At 30.2% G+C, this 16,306-nt stretch overlaps 1 protein-coding gene across 10 annotated transcripts in view; it reads left to right on the forward strand.

Moving 5' to 3' along the window:
* The window catches only part of LOC143193970 (voltage-gated inwardly rectifying potassium channel KCNH6), a 310,658-nt gene that overhangs the window by 875 nt on the left and 293,477 nt on the right, over positions 1-16,306 (forward strand). The gene's annotated exons all lie outside the window — the stretch shown is intronic.

Raw genomic sequence — 16,306 nt, forward strand, 5'->3', positions numbered from 1 at the left:
TTATTTTCATTCTCAATATTGCCTACGTTAATGTTTGGTTTGTAATTTTATCTTGTTAACAATTTTGATGACATTGACAGTGACCGTTGTAAATATATTCGGGGAAACAAATACTTTTTTCGATTGATTCTCTAAATTTCTTTTGGTGGTGAATCATATGTGATCGTAAAACCTAGACAGAAAGGCTAAGGTCAGAGGAGGTCATAAACTATTAGGTTAGTTGGTTTTTCTAGATAAAACGTTTTTTTCGGGGGTAAACTCAAAATTATGCTATTACATTATAGAAATATAACGATCCTTTGTTAACCATGATCACAGAAAGGGTTAAAAAACACGCCATGTTTAAATTGATTGCCATATAAAAATATTTTTTGATTAATGTATTTTGTTATAATGTAGTTAATATATCTACGTTTTTGATATAAAAATCATAATGTTTTAAGACTATTTATCAGTCAGGTATTCCGATACAACAAAATAGTATATATTAAATAATATTTGTGAAATATTCATGATCTAAAATAATTTTATATTCTTATATTTCAAAAGTTTCGATTATTTTCAAATTCAAAGTGACTGTTTCAATAATTTCATACTTTTACAATTGGTTATTTAATTTTTTTCCCAATAAATCATGTATGATCCAAAAATATATGAACGGTACAACAAACTAATAAATTAATTGGTTTAGTTTCTGATCTAGTATAATAGTTTTAATGTTTTTAAAATTAATTCGGTAGAGTTAAGTTTTTTGATCGTTAAGATTTTTGGATCTTTTGTATTTATTAGAACTATGGTATTCTATTAGTAAACTATTCTGATATTAATGTAACTTTTTTCACTTAATTTTATACATTTAATATTCTTAATTAGGTAGAATTCGTAAATTTTGAAATATTTTTCTTATTTTCTATTCTTGTAAAAAGAAAGACTACTTTCAGATGAGGGAATAAAGCAATAATATGGTTTGTTTTACTAGATAACACGTATTATTACATGATCGAGATCTTTTGTTAATTATCATCGTAGAAAGGAGTAGATATACGTCGTGCTTAAATTAATGAATGTATGAAAATATTTCGGTCTTATGGTTCGTTCCTAATATAAAAATCATTAAATTTCTATACCTAAATGGATTTCTGTTGTATCACAATTACATAGTTGTAGAGTATAGTAATATAACTTTTTTCTAAAAATGTTTTGTTAGTTTCACATTCTCTTCTAATAAGTTTACTATATTTTTTTAAATAGTTAGATCGGTAAAACTTTTTTTTATTTCTTTACACGCTGAATTACACTAGTCAACAATGGTTTTCTTGTTCTTGACATAACTGTACTTTCTAATAATCTTATGCCAACAATTCACGAAACTATGAACGGTTTTCGGAATACTGGCTCTATGTTTCTCTTTTTTTTCTATCTCGTTTTGTTTTAGCGTTTAATTAATATACACATATGTTGAAAAAGAGAAGAATTTATGTTTTATGTTTCTTTTATAATGATTTTAAGTAATCTGCCATTATGTAATAACCCCATCTACCCTGGGACTTTCCTTCAATCACTTTTAAATCCTGAAGGAAGTGTTCTTCACTATATATTCCCAGGTCTTAGGACCTTCCAGTTTGCTTGTCAAGTTCTCTTACATAGTTTTTTTTAAAGTTTGGTGCTTTATTGTTATCTATATGGCTACGACCAACACAAAACTTCTCTAAGCTTCACTTTCAAAATGAGTCATAGCTACTATAAATTCATCAATGTCCTCTTTTTTTTCATAGTCAACTTATGAATGTAGTTACCAATTTCCTTCCTTGTCCAATGCTGTTTCATCATATATTCATTGTAATTAATATTGTACGGAACCAATTTAATTTTGTGATAATTTTGATGCATCATTGCGCAGAAAGCGAATATAAATCAGATAACAAAGACTTATTATTAGACACTATTAATTAATTAGACACGTCAAAATCGTAAAATTGAGAGAAAATTTTGGTCTTGAAACTATAGAAATCCGTAGAGATATTTAGACTATCAAAAAAACATAATTTTTTTGTTGAGCTCTGTTATTTATGCTCTTGAAATGTAGACAGAAAGGCTAAGGTTAGATGACGTAGAAAGACAATATGTTGGTTGGGTTTTCTAGATAACAATATGTAATCTTTGCAAAATAAACATTTTAATATGTTTATTATTTGAAAATGTATCATCTTTTAATTACTTTGGGTTTGAATATACTTTTTTGTTGCTGTAAGTGTTTAATTTTTTCGTCCAGTAACTTTTATATTTTTACGGTATTTTTATGAGTTAAAATTGAATATAATTTATGCGTTTACTATAGTTTTTCTAAATTTATATTTCTGTTTAATGATATGTAGTTTTTAGGCTCGAATATAAACGCTAAGGTTATAGAAATTATTAAATAATAAAATAATGTTTTGAACTTATCTACAAAATATGCTGTTATTATACATCATTGAAATATATTTGTATATAAGTATATTTGTTTTTTAATATTACAGTAACCATATCCAGCTCTGTTACATTCAGTAAATTAGAGTTGTTCTGCTTTAATATTTGTTTTTAAATTAACAATTATAATAAATGTTCCGAAATCTCCGTAATCGCAACTTTCTCACAGTTTGAACAAAAAGAAACCTTAAATTAATTATTCTACACCGTCATTTATCCCGTAATTTACGTAACTTGTCAACATGTGGTCAAGCTGTAAAAGCACTTTATGGTTTGATCCTCGTGCTAGACCTCTGTCACTTCAAGGGTCGACTCTTCATCATCCTACATGATAAATTATTGTTAATATAATTTGAAAGGAGGGCATCGAAATTTAGCAATTTCTAATATAATCCCTTATATTTGTAAAATATACTGTTTCATATATAAATTAATATTTATTTCGTCAGATTTTATTTAATTTCGATTAGTTTTTGTAATTACTTGAGATATCAATGAGATAACTAAATTCTAATCGGTAAGAGATATACATATTTAGTTTGTTATAATAATATTCATTATAACAAATTATATTATAATATATTTATTATATAATATTTCTTACAAAATAATTAACAATAATATATAAGTTTGGGAAAAAGTCATTTCAGTTTATTCTAATGGATTATATTGTTGGAAATACTGGGAACATTATTCAAGGTCCATCGTTTCTGGTTCCATAGTTGTCACTTATTATTTATCGAATATTAAGTATTATGTTATAGTTTTCTAATACATTATGTGCTAAGGTAAATTGCGTGTAACTTAAGTAGCAACATTTAATTGGCTAATATAATAATTAATTAAATGTTTTTATGGTCTTATAAGAATATAATTCTAATTTCCAGAACCGCCGTATGGATTTAATAGAATATTCTGGCGCTTGTGACACGCGCTATATTAATTAAAAATATCGATATATAAATTACACACTTTCCTAGTATAGTTTTTCTATATCAACACAATGAAATTATATACGAAATTGTGACAAGTTTATCCGTATAAGATCCAACGATGTTGTCGCAATGTACTGAAAGAACGGTTAATGCCAAGAAAGGTCGCGAAATAATAGGTCAGTAGGTTATTTTTGTGGGCGATATCAGCCATAATTTTCGCAGCAACTTCGATCTAATTCGGGCAAATTTCATGTAATGTTTCGCAGTCACATTACGTCTTTTTTTAATACAACACTGTCTCAAATAAATATAATACAATGAATATTCATATTTAGCTGATATTATTTTAGCTACATTAGACTGGCTAGCAGAATTTCATAGTTGGATTTCATATGAACGACTTGGTCTAAGAATTGATTCATACAGCCATTGCATTGTTATCTAATAATAAGTTCGGTTTGTGGTCGAATATCCAATATAAAATATTTGATATAAGTTTGTGCTTCTTTCAAGTTAGGCGACGATCTAGATTCATGTCAATATATTTAATATTCTTCGCCTAGGGTAATTGGCAAGTGGGGGGTATTCACTGGTGTTCATGTTCTTCTAAGTAGAATTAAAGAGTCGTCGCCGACTAACCTACAATTTGTCTTTACAATTACTTAAACCTAGGTATATCCAGGAGTACCCATTGGCCCTATCTAAGTCTAATAAGTGTAATAAGTCTTAGTGTAATATTGTTTAAGTATTAACACTCTTGCTTTTCTATTAAATATATCTCACTACACTACTCTACACGAGATTCCGGTGTTATCCAAGAGTTGTATTACTACGATATTTACGTGAGAATGCAGTCTGTCCTCATGTTTCTTTGCAATTTTATTGTTTTACTTAATAGCTGTTGGAATATAAAGGTCTCGATATAAGTAATGAGTCCTGCAATATCTTGGTGCAACTACAATACTTCTCAGGGCTTTGTTCTGGAAACATTTTCGCGAAACATCCCCATAAGTGAATTCAGTACCGGCTTGTATAATCGGCAATTTTTTATGTACTGATAAATCCGATTTTTCTTCCAATTAACCAATACATTTCCTTATATTTCAAATACTTAGTATTGTTGCTATATGGAATGGTATATGTCCAACAATCAGATTGGTGTTATTATTATTGGTCCTTGTGTGATCTGATTATACGTCAATTGCATTTGCACATATTTAATTTCGCTAATTTTTATTTTCCAAGTCTGAATCCAGTCAGTAGTCAGCAAAGAAGAACAGCTGTGTCATCAGCAAATGTAACCATTTTGATATTTTACATTTGTTTTATATCACACGTGTAGAAAAGGTAAATAATTGGCTACAATACACTTTCTTGTGGCACACCTGCTTTAGCTTTTTTTTATTATAGAGTAGACCTTCTCTTGTTTAATTCTAAACGTCCTGGCTGTAATATGAGATTGTAATTCAGTTTGTTGCTTCGGTAACATTCCTGAAGCGCATGCATAACGCTGTCATGCCATAACTTATTGAAGATTTGTGCTCTATCTATATAGGCTTTTTTTATTACATTTTTTTACATTGCATGTATTTATACAATTACGACAAAGTGGAATATTTTATTCAGAGTAAATGCTAATAAATAAGTGGATTATTATATAAAAATTATTTAATTTTTTTTTGCTAACATAAAAAGGCACAAAAAGACAAATAATTGAAACCATTACGCGTAATGGATCAACATGGGAACTGTTCACCTAAACTTTCACTTTGTTAATACTCGGCTTTGCCATTAAATCTGTCAGTTTCGTTCGGCAATACTAAACGAGAACTCGTTGTCTATGGCCAGCCTTTTATATGCTACAAACGTGATCCTGAAGGATTTGTGTATTCGATTTTCTTATTTTATATTCTCCACATAAAATTTCGCTAGGATGCGTGCTTTAAGAAAATTTGATGTCGTTTAATTCAATATTAAATAGAGAGATATATAAATCTTTTAAAAATTTAATTATAACATTGTTTTAGTTACTGTTAGAACTCTGATTCTACTAGTAATAGATGTCTTTACTCCTATTTTTCCTCATACGGGCTGCACCATTACTTGGTCTACCCAGTGTAATATTAAATAAAATAACTACGTAAAATATTGATTAAATATATAATCCTAGAGAGAGAAAAATAATATATTTTTAGCAAAAGAATTGAACCGACTTCAAAAAATAAATAAGGAATTCACTAAAAATTAAAAAATAATCAGACCTAGATTTTTAATACAAAAAATACATTTTAAAATTAAATATCTAATAATAATAATAATTGACTGAAGTCGCTGCCGAGCCCAAACAATATAAAAGTAATAATATAATTTTGTGACATTTACAAAAAATTAAATTACCAACAAAGCAAATTATAATATCAAATTCATATAACTGTTTGGGTTATCGTTAAATATGTGTTAAGATTTTTCGTCTAAATTGATAATGAACGATGAAGCGAATTTTCTTCTCAGTGGCCAAGTGAATAAACAGAACAGTCGATTCTGGGGAACACAGAATCCTCAATTAATTTATAAAACATCATTGCATCCACTAAAAACCACTGTATCATTGCTCTCTATTTTTTTGAAAATGATCAAGGTATCGCAGTTACTGTTAATGCTGAACGGTACCAAGACATGATTCGAAATTTTGTTGTGTCTGAAATGGAAGAGCAAGGGCTAGAGGACATGTGGTTTCAGCAAGATGGGGTCACAGCAGACCTAGCTCGTTCAACAATTCAATTATTGAATGGTGTTTTTGCACGAAGACAAGTAATTTCGCGAAGTGGCGCTTTACTATAGCCAGCCAGATCTTCGGATTTAACAGCAGTAGACTTTTCCTTATTGGGTTATTTAAAATCAAAAGTTTACGTGAATAAGCCCCAAACGATTTAACATCTTAAGGACAATATTCGTTACGAAATTGAAGAAATTCAGCCTCACATGTTGCAGGATGTCATGAAAAGGCCTTAAAAAAGCCCAAAGTTGCAGCCGATATACATTTTCAATCATAACGAAGAAAAAAAATGTAAATATCAAATAAACTGTTTATGAAAACTAAACTTAACATACTTATATTTTCTTTGAGCAAAGTAATAGGCAATCAAAATGGTAGCGGGACTTTTGCCTCACATTTTATAAGCTAAGACAAACTACTGTCTAAGAACTACAAATATTTCTTCATCAGATCAATGATTTGGTCAAAATGTTCAAAATAGAAGACAAGATATGTCGGTGAGCATGCAAAGTGGTTTAATTCCCCGAAAAACTTTGCAAGTTACATGTAGTTGATAGGAAGTTCACCGGGTTGTGTATTAAATTTATTTATTAATAAAAATAAGGAATATTTTTAATTTTAACCTACTATGAATAAATATACAAAATTAACGTAATTTCACAACGCTTTCCATACCATTAATAACTTCTGGCGTCTCTTTGCAAATCTGCAACATTTAATACGCGATTTACGTAGCCGAGTTTTAAATAGATATTTTTAATTGAAGATATTTGAGACTTAGTACCGTGTAATTGTATGAAAAAAGTGGTGCTTATAAATTGAAACTATAAATCATTTAATGTTATAGAACGCAAAACACTGATTTTAAAAATAAATCTTTATACTCAACCGCCATCAGAACTATTCGTTTATTTTTAGGTATACGTTTCCTTCACTGTCAAACATAATAGTCGAACTTAATCGTTTGTTTGCTATTAATAAGCATTTTCGATTGAATTGGTCCGCATTTGATTAATTTCTTCTTGAGCACTTAGAAATTGATTAATGTAATTATAGTATTACTGTCATGATGCAAGAGATTGTTTGTGTACTAGATTTATGTGATGCTCAAAAATGTAGTAGTTTCTTGGAGAATAATCCGGATTATCACACGACAAGAAATTGTTATTACTAATGATCGCCCAATGGTCGAAATTCTACCACGATTTATCAAGTTAATCGTGTTAACATATGTGTAACAAAAAAATTGAACCGATTTCAAAAAATAAATAAGGAAGTCACTAAGAATTAAAAAATAATTGAACTTAGATTTTTAACACAAAAAATCGTTTTGAAATAAAATATGTACATAATATTCGTTGTAATAACTAAATAAAAATAAACATAAACCTATCTACCATAAGTATTTTATATTCTAATATACATACACAATTTAGCTTAATACTTACCTAAAGCTATTTATCTATTTACAATATTATTTTAACTACTACCGTATTTTAACTTGATCAGATTAGTAAAAGTAATGTTATAAATGGATAAATAGGTTCAGGTAGGTATTAAGCTAAATTGTGTATGTATAGTTGAATATAAAATACTTGTAGTAGATATGTTAAATAAATATTCAAACAGTCATTCTCTTCAACAATCTCCGTGGACGGAGTTCTGTTATTCATTCATTTCAGAACATTTTGTTAGTTATAATGTAAATAACAGCAATTAAGTCCGGTTCTAATTATTATTGTTTAATTTTGTCCGGTGTTTTTGTACTACCGAGGACCATCGTTACAATAATTAGCTCTAGCCGAATACAGGCATGACAAAACTAATTCACATACTGCAACTAAATAGATCTACATTTGGTATTTTTATAATATCTTTTAATTAAAATTTCTAGAAGCATCGAAATAAATTCGAAACTGATAAAAAATGGATCACGAAAATTGTTAATTAAAATCGACAGTTTCGTCAACAGAGCGAGCTCCTCTGTTGTTCCATCTACCGAGGATTGCCAAGTCGGAATTTATTAAATTTGGAGCGTCTCCCACAGAAATCACCGCTGAAGTGACTTAAACGATGTCGGCAAACTTCGCATCCCCTGAGTATTGTACTTTATGAAATATTCAGCTGGCTTCTTCGGTTTTTCATCCAAGCCGGGTGTTTTTTGAAGGGTAGAGAAGCGAGAAAGGCAACGTGAAATATAGTTGGGGTTTCGAACCATCAAATTTCAAAGTTTATCTCCCTTGAATATGTTTGATTTAGTATGGATCAGATTTCGAATTTTTTCTGTTGAATTAGGGATTTGGTTTGTTAATCAATATGATAACAAAATGGAAGGAATTATTTATGATTTACTTATTTTGCAACTTTTAACATGTTTAACAGCTATTGTTTATCCATTTTTGTTATGGCCATAGAAAGACGTGTTTTATGAGGATCATGGAGAAATTGTTTGTTGCCCGGATAAGCGCTAGTCCTCTGTTGCGAACTGCATGAACTGAACTGAAAGTTTGTTAGACTGATGTTGCGAGTTTTAAGCAGCTTGTGCATTAATTAATCCAGCACCCGTTTAATACTGTAAGCATATTTGGCTATCAAATTATTCTGTATTACCATAATACAAATTTTTAATATCATGTTAAACTAGTGAATAACTAATTAACTGAAATACGTTCACGTCCCCAGACACGACACTGATTTCTTCGAATATTTAGTGCCCTAGTAATCTCGTGTCAACTGGAAATGCTGTTAATGATGTTAAAAATCTTTTGACGTTACGGTATATCTTAGGTTGAATTGCGAATTTTGTAAATTCGCCTTTGTTCAGTTTTAATTTATGTGGCACTCAATTTCTCTATTTTGGAATAATTTCAGTAACTGAAATATTTTGAATAATTAACTAGTTAAGATATAACAGTCCTATAAGGTCTTGTTTCTGGTATGGATCGCCTCTCTTTCTTCACCTTCGCATTTTTGCGGATGTTATTTGTTATCCATATTAAAAATGTCCACCTATGAACCATAAAACCAATTTCGACAAATTGTTGCGAATTTATCATATTTTTCATTAACTTTAACAAGAATACAACTTTCGGTAGTGGTTTTCTTCATTATTTTATGAAAAAATATGACATTTTTAATAGAACAAGGAGGCGATTTTATTTCTAGATAATGTACACTCTTTAATATAAACATACATAAGCGCCTAACCATCTGCGGGCCAATTAAATTGCATAATCAATAATAACGATAAAAGAAATATTGATATTGTGTTAAAATATAAACGGCGTGACCAGCTTGTAACATAAACGAAGTTAAGTAGTTAATTATTTTCATAATAATGATGGCGATGTATCATGTATATTATGTCCCACGAATTAACAGCTCGGTTAATTTATCTTGGGTTAACATAATAAATTTACGATGTTAAAGTCGAAGATTACATTGGTACTACCAGTCATAAGAGCTCATTTTATAAGATTTAAGTACCGTTGAAATGAAATACCGAAAAACACTGTTTGTTATTCATATTAAATTTGTTTATCTTTGCTCCGTTTTTCATTTAACAAAATGCATGCAATTTCGGAAGCTTAGGTATGTGTTTTTCTTAGTAAATGTTGATTTTAAACTGGTTATACCCGGTTTTTCAGTACGGTGATTCAGCCTAGAAAAGAAATAGGAACAACATTTTTTGGTGTTTTATTATTTGTATGTTTATTGACATTGTGTGGTTTTGTCAATTGCTGGGATCGTATCTTTACGAAAGAAACAGAAGAGTTCGCAAGAAGAGGTATTTTCAAGATTTAAACCTATTTTGACTGGAGTTCTGCAAGTGTTGGGAACATTTCTGAATCTGCTCTACATTGCTAATAACAATAAAAACAAGTAGTACTGAAACATTTGCCGACGACACAGTCATTATGGAATAGTAAAATAAATAGAAACGTAAAAGTGCACAAGATCCACAAATGGACCAGAGATCGCAAAATACAACTCAATAGCTCGAGATATTTCCACATCAGTTTTGTGTTTCGGGGAAATGACAAAAACCTAATTATATTACTTAAAGGATGGCCAATTTCTCAATGAAACCACCTCGAAATCTTTCTGGACGGTACGTTAAATTAGAAACATTACATTACAAAAAGCAGAACCCAAAATCAAAGAATTTTACTGGTTAGACGGAAGATGCTCTCAACTTGACTTAAAATGAAAGAGATAGGTTTATCAGTCAATTGTAAAGACTATTAGAACAAATATTAGATATTACAAATATAAGTTGCACTAAAACATTAGACCCGTTAATATAAAAATGTTCTTTATAATGTTTAAGTGTTCTAAATTAATTACAGTGCTGGATAAATAAGATTTATAATAACAAGATTTTTTCTTGCACATCTTTATGAACCAGGCATCCCCTATAATTTTTAAATGGAAAGAGGATGACGAATTCGCCGATCTACTTCCAATATATTCAGGTGTTCCACAGGGCAGTGTCTTTGTTACCTCTATTGTATACAGTTGACTTACCGACCTAAAGAAATACTACTGTTGCGACATCCAATATCAGCTGCAAGAAACCTCCAACATCTAGACAAAGTCGAATTGTGTTTAAAAACAAGGCGTATCAAAGCAAATGAGACAAGTATACTCATGTGACACTCACCGTTTGTAAAAGGACTTGTCCCCCTGTAAAAATGAATAATAATGAAATCCCGCAAGCAAATAATATTAAATTATAAGGAAATGTATTTTGATCCACGCTTAACATGGAAAAAGCATATAGTGACTAAACGCAAACAGCTTGGGCTTAAACTAAGCCACATATATTGGCTGATAGGTCATAAATCTAAATTATCCTTAGATTACAAGGTTTTGCTGTATAAGTCAATACATAGACACATTTGGGCCTATGGTATTGAACTGTGAGGTACTACTGGCAATTCAAACATTGCTATCCTTCAGAGGTTCAGAATAAAGTGTTACGAGCCATCGTCAATGCCCCATATTATATCTACAACAAAATAATTCCGCGCGATATCCCCTTGGAACCCATAACTAATATGCCAATGCAGTTGCCAAACAGTTATATGTGCTCAATGACAGTGAAGAGCGTCTGCTCAAATGAACCATACCATATGATTAATAGGCACATTGAGTGAGATATAATAATCTCTAGAATAAGTTAAAATAATCTATAGAACAAGAATATACTGAAGCGACCTCCTGCGTGTCAATAGAGTTATATTGCATAACGGAAATCATAAAAAAAATACTGATTGCCCACGGGCAGGTTGTTGAGTTCTAATATATTCGTCATGAAATCAATGAATAATTGCACGACGAGCTCGAAATCAAATGATTTTACACTAATACATTATACTTAATTCATGAAATAACGTTATTAAATGACAGCAACCTGGAAGTAAGACAGCTTTTCAAAAACGCGCAGGAAATCAGACGATTGAATCGAACTAAACCACCCAAAATTGTACAAAATTTTATTACATTTAACTATAGCTTGGTAGTAAGATTTCGTTTTTTTCGTCACGGATAGCATTAAAGTTGCATACCTTCAGTGATACTTATTTAAAAAAACCATTCTATAGAACGTCTTAAAGGCAATAGTCTAGATATATTCTAGATATACAAGCAATGTCATTCATTTACTGAGTCAAAAGTTATTGGGCTTTGAAATTGAAAAAAATTTCAGAAGGTAATTTTTAAAACTGTAGCATTGATCAAATATTGTGGTATTTCTGGCGATAACTGTTTAGTGAACGTCTGTGCCAGGATTGGTGAGAACTCTTTTAAAGGTGTAAAGTTGGCTGCCAAAATATCTTGTGAAAATCGATTTATTGATTGTTTAACCGAAAAAAATCGGGATTTTTACTATTTAAGGGTTTTTCAAGAAAATAGGCAAAATATTATCGATGAAAAAAAATCTTGAAAAAAAAAATCTGTATAAGAATATTAAAAATTGAGTTAATGCTAAATATAAATTATTCGTACATATTCGTACTCTTTTCGTATATTTATATATATATATATATTCGTACGTAACTCTTATAAGAGGATGTTAAAATCGTTTATTGTATTGACATCTTTTACTTATCGGCTTGATATAAATGGTGAGGGTTCTTGTAATGTTCATGATATAGGTCCTATTGCAGAGCAGGAAAAATATTATATATATATATATATATATATATATATATATATATATATATATATATATATATATATATATATATATATATATATTTCGAATATATAGTATAAATAATAACATATATAACATTGCAATATATAACAAGTCTTTAAGGTTTAAGGTTAGGTTTTTGGTATCTAACTTAAGTGGTCAACGGTTTTTTTATTTAATTCTTTCCAATTTGGTGTTTATTTACCTGTATTTAATTTCAAATGTTTGTTAAACTCCTTTTTCTCCTTAAACTCCTCCTAATTCTCCTTTTTACCAACGATGGTTTATCTGCACTGGACCTACAGTTTAACGTGGGCTCCGAATCACCGTTCTTGGCATTAAGTCTACCAACTGGCGAGTGAGCAATTTTGGAGATCATCTTACAAGACATCCGGTCTTACCCAGCCTGTTTACCGGCGTGACTGGAATGGTTATTTACAATTACAATCACAAACATAAAGTACACCCATGCCCCAGCAGAATTCGAATCCGCGACCATCGCAACAATAGGAGCACCGTCCTGTCGCCTTGATTACTGCGCCAACGAAGTTGGTCTGTATTTTTTAAATATCGATATTTTGCTTGGATGTTACAAATGTAGATATATTTAAAAATAAATATCGAAATATTTTTTATTCTCCGATATATCGTCATTTTTCAAAATATCGATAATTTTCTCCGTGGCCGACATGCCTGTTGCAGAGATATATGTTTTACGAAAGGACTGTTTGGCCACATCCGTAACAGCGTTTAATTAGAGCATGTGTAGATGTTTATTTATTTCGGATAAATTATATGAAAAAAAAGGGATCTATTGCTGAAGTAATACGCTGGCTGAATCGACAAAGCTGAAAATTCTTTCGTCTCTCTAAGGTGCGTGTGGAAGAAAAAATTATTATAATCGATACTAAACTCGGACTTTTTACGAATAATTATTTTGTCAATTTATTCATATTATTTACAAATTTGGGTTATTTCTCCTTTTCAATTTTTGTATAATTTTTCTATGATGTTCCGCAAAAACAGCTGAAGTCGAACATACTGCAAAATGGGGTTTGTAAAAATGTAAAATGTTCGTTTTAAGCTCGTGGCGTTTTTTTCTTTTTCATTTCACCCTAGTTAAAAAGAGAGAGAATGCTTTGTGATGCGTCGGGACATCCAAAATTTTAGGTGAATGCGACAACATTGCGACACATGTTCGTCATAAATGTTAGTGGTTATGGTACATTATTAAGTTACTATAGTTTACTTTATAGATTCTTTTAGAAGGATAGCAAAGTCCCCCGTTCAGGAAAACACAAAGTAGGAGTTTTTAATATGGATGCTGAAATTATTAGTACCTAAAAGTAATTGGGATAAGCACGGGACCGCCTACTCAAAATTTGAACAGTTAACAGTTAATATCTTATCTGATTTATATGTAATCTACTCAGATGAAATTAATATCCTTGATTAAAACTCGAGATTGGTGTGTAAACGATGTTTAAAAGCTCTAAAATGTAAAGCTCTAATTCTGTTAATTCTTGATATAATTCATGTAATCGCTTATCAATGAGGAATATTGTTCAAGAGAATGGCCATTGATTTGGTAGTAAAACTTAGCAAAACTGTTCAAATAGTGATGGAAGGAATAAAAAAATCCACTTGTCATAAAATCGTAAACATTTTAAAGACCGATCAGAGACATCAAATTAAATGAAACATGTTTATATTAAAAATACAAATGTGCACCGTCGGTTTTCCAATTTTTCAATACAGGAAATAAAACCGATTTAAACGAATGCCAAGGTTTTCATCGCCTATTTATAGAATACATTAAATCTTCTTGGAAAATACATGCGAATTTTGTGCACGGTCACAGTTTTTTTGATAATGGTCGCATCTATCTCAATTCTCTCTGAATAAATAATTGGAAAAATCGCAATCACCACAGGATAAATAAATCCGCAATCCGATCTTTTAGGCGGGTTTTTACATGCTTCAGCTCATAATCGTTATATTTTGCTCGTAAATTCTCGACGTGTTTAAATTGATGTAATCACAATATACTGTTCGTTGTAGCCTTTCCAGAATCCAAATATTTTGCTAATTTTTTTGTTTGTTTATATTGTCTGCCAATTCTCTATATCTGATGAGAGAAAACTATTGTGTATTATTAATAGTATTTTAATATATACATTCTTACGGTTCTGTCAGAAAACTGGCCCATTATTTTCTTAAAAGACGTAATAGAATTATATTAGAATAGCTGATTATTTTATTAAATAATACATAACATGTAAACGCTTTATTGACAATGATTTTAATTCAAAATTTTTTTGGTATTCGGACTATGAAGTGGTTTTGTAAGCTTTGGTATTGTAAAATTTCAATAGTCCATTGCTGATCTGAGCTACATTCACTTCTACTTCTGTTAGTATTACACTCTGAGCTGCATTGCTTCGTCTAAATATTGCTAGGCTAGGTTAGGAAATATTTCTGCAACTTTAAAGGCTCCAAATTTGGTTAGTATTACGGCGACACATAAAAAACAAACAAATATATTATGGTAGGAGAAAAATATTTTGTTCAATTGTAATTGTAAATTATAAGAAAAAAAAATTATAATATAATACAACATTATATAAATTATAATATTATACCTATATTTTATAAATATAAGGATTGTGTTTAAGAGACAATTAATAATAATTGAGAAGAAATCGGAAGAATAAAATATTTTATATTATAAATTTCATTGCATAAGCTGAAATATAACAATAATAAAATTGTAATTTATAAAAAATATATCAAAATTCTACTCATATTAAACTATTACGTTTGAATTTTCCAGATGTTTTGCCACAATATTTACACATAAAATAATTTTTTAAAGTTTAAATAATGTTGAGGAACCAATCATGATAATGTCGAACGAACCACACTAACTTTTTAAAATACATACCAACCTAAAGAAATTTTAAGTGTACGGATTATAATTTAATTAAAATAAATTATAACAGGTTAATTGAAAAGTCTCCGGCCTACCATAGTTCAACATATTTTTTTTTTGGTAACATAATTCCCTCCAAGGGTGATACACTGATTATAGCGACCCTCCAACTTTTCGATAAAATTTTTGTAGTACGATTTGTCCTTTGTTTCAAAATAGGCCTCAGTTTCGGCGATCACCTCTTCATTCGACGAAAATGTATTCTCAGCGAGCATTCTTTTGATATCTGGGAACAGGATATAGTCGCTGGGGGCCAGATCTGGAGAATACGGTGGATAAGGAAGCAATTCGAAGCCCAATTCATGGATTTTTGCCATTGTTTTCACTGACTTGTGACACGGTGGATTATCTTGGTGAAGCAGCACTTTCTTTTTCCTCAAATGCGGCCGTTTTTCGGCCATTTCGCCCTTCAAACGGTATAATAACACTATGTAATAGTCTCTGTTGATGTTCCTTCATTTTTCGAGGTAATCAATGAAAATTATTTCATGCGCATCCCAAAATACAGACCCCATAAACTTACCAGCCAACTGTTGCGTTTTCCCACGCCTTACAGCATTACACCATATATTCTAACGATAACAGTTATCTGATTATATCAGTGCAAATTTTAAAGAAATACAGACCATTTATGTTTCTTTATTATAATACAAACCTAATACTAAGTCCTTTTAAGATGCAAAGATACTTCATGAGTGGATAAGTACGTATTCTCCACGTCAGATAAGGAAATTTTGATTATTAACATTACAGACTGTGATAATAGTATACATTTCGTATGTCAATAGAATGCTTTTACATAGATAATCTCTCTATACGTCATGTGTATTATAAGTATTTAAACGCAATATGTAATTTGCCTATAGGCAACAGGCGTACTTCCTGAAATTAACCTGCGTTATAATAAAAATGGTTAAAAGTATAAAAATAAGCTC

This window comes from Rhynchophorus ferrugineus, unplaced genomic scaffold (genome assembly GCF_030347505.1).
Source record: "Rhynchophorus ferrugineus isolate W39M unplaced genomic scaffold, kcgeb_rfMv2 rfM3, whole genome shotgun sequence".
Classification (NCBI taxonomy): domain Eukaryota; kingdom Metazoa; phylum Arthropoda; class Insecta; order Coleoptera; family Curculionidae; genus Rhynchophorus; species Rhynchophorus ferrugineus.